Source organism: Apium graveolens, chromosome 1 (assembly GCF_009905375.1).
Source record: "Apium graveolens cultivar Ventura chromosome 1, ASM990537v1, whole genome shotgun sequence".
Lineage (NCBI taxonomy): Eukaryota > Viridiplantae > Streptophyta > Magnoliopsida > Apiales > Apiaceae > Apium > Apium graveolens.
Window position 1 is genome coordinate 18579164 of NC_133647.1, and position 1929 is coordinate 18581092.

The window sequence follows — 1929 nt, forward strand, 5'->3', positions numbered from 1 at the left end:
TTATATCATTATATTTTGGGTGATGGAATTATATACATGGTGGATATTATTTATTGAAGGAATCCATGTCCTGATAATATTCGGGTTAATGATGTCCCCTTGAAAGCTCAAAAAGATTTAATTATGTGAAACCCTGCAGGTGGAATTTATTCTAGCATAATTAAATAAAGGTTGAGTGGATGATCAAGGATAAAAGATATTAATTAAATAAATTATCAGTAATTTATTTAATTAATGGACATATGATATTTTAAACATGGGGAATTTAATAAGCAAATAATATTGGAACCGAATTAATTAAATTACGGTATTAGGAAAGGTAGTGCAAATATTAATTCTTTAGTGGATTGAATTAATATTTAATTACATTGGGCTAGGCTCAAGATGTAATTAGAAGGCCCGACCTAATTATCCATGGTCCCTATTGTAGCCTATATATATTTTTATTCTCTTCTTGCTTGGAATTGTGTGAAAACATATTGTAGCCACCAAGGAACAAGAAGAGAGGATAACTTGAGAAGACGGAGGCCACACTTCGCTCAAGGGAATTTGGGAATACAATAGAAGAGCGTGGAATCAACCATTAACAAGGTAATTCTCTTTTCGTAATCTTTATCGTAAAACGTAGTAACACCCTAAGTCCGTGGTTCCCAACATATCTGTCTCCTCAGCTTTATCCAGATTTCTCTTGTGAGTGCGAGAACATGTTTGCATAAATGCTCGCTAGAGTACCTGAAACACAACCGGAAGCCAGTAAGTAACAAGTCTTAATCAATGAATTCTAATGACCACTGATGGCAAGTACATAAACTAAATAAATTAAGCACAAACTAAACAAATGAGTCCCCGACAGCGGTGCCAAAAACTTGTTAAGCACAAAGCATGCGCTAAATAAATCACGCAAGTATACGCATTCACAAGTAATATAGAATGATTTCTAGTTTGTTCCCACAGAGACTATGATTAATTGTATCTAATTAACACTTACTCACCAATGTATGATTATTCTTCAATGTCAAGACAATAACAATTAAGATTGGTTAACTAATAATTACTACGAGAATTAAACACTTAAATTAACAATATTAAACACACATGAGATCCTGACTTCATTAATACTTTATTCAATAGTTATTGTTATTACCCTTAGCATGTAATGGTGATGATATTAATCGAACAAACGAAACTGATAAACGCCAACTTTCTTTGTACGGATACCATTCTACCAAGCTTCCACAATTAAGATAGAAGTTGAATAGCCATCAATTATGTTGAGACCCTATATGTCTACAGAATTTGACAACATAACGATTTAAGCGCAAGTTATTCATTATGATAACACAGGACAAGTAAAACGGTTAGAGTTACCCAATAATCATGCATATAATACATGAACTTATGCTAGCATGGCAAGTTCTAAATCTCAAGATTCACTGTCGCTTCACAAGAGATTAACAGGCTATCTTACATGTTCGCGATGCACATAAGACGAATAAGCACAACCTATGCTAGATATCATACAATCACCACATACCAAGGTATTAAACAATTAACTAAAGAAATTCATAGTAAATCCGCTAGGATCCCATGATCACGATTAGCCCATAATAGAACTCATCATCACCATGGGTTCATATGAAAGCATGATAATAACACAACGATATAAACTAATAAAAATACTTAATAAATAATGAAGTACATTACAAGAGTATTAAGGTTTAAAGCATAAAGATAACTAGCATCCACTATTACAAAGAATTAAAAGAATCACAAGATAAATGTATGCTTCCTCTTCTTCGTTGTTGCGTGCTAAAACGGTCTTCTCGATCTTCTTGCCTTCGCTCCCGATAAAGAAAACGTCTTCCCATAAGGTTTATATAATAACCCAAGAGAACCAGCGCTAACAGAAGCCCAATTGGAATAGAATTA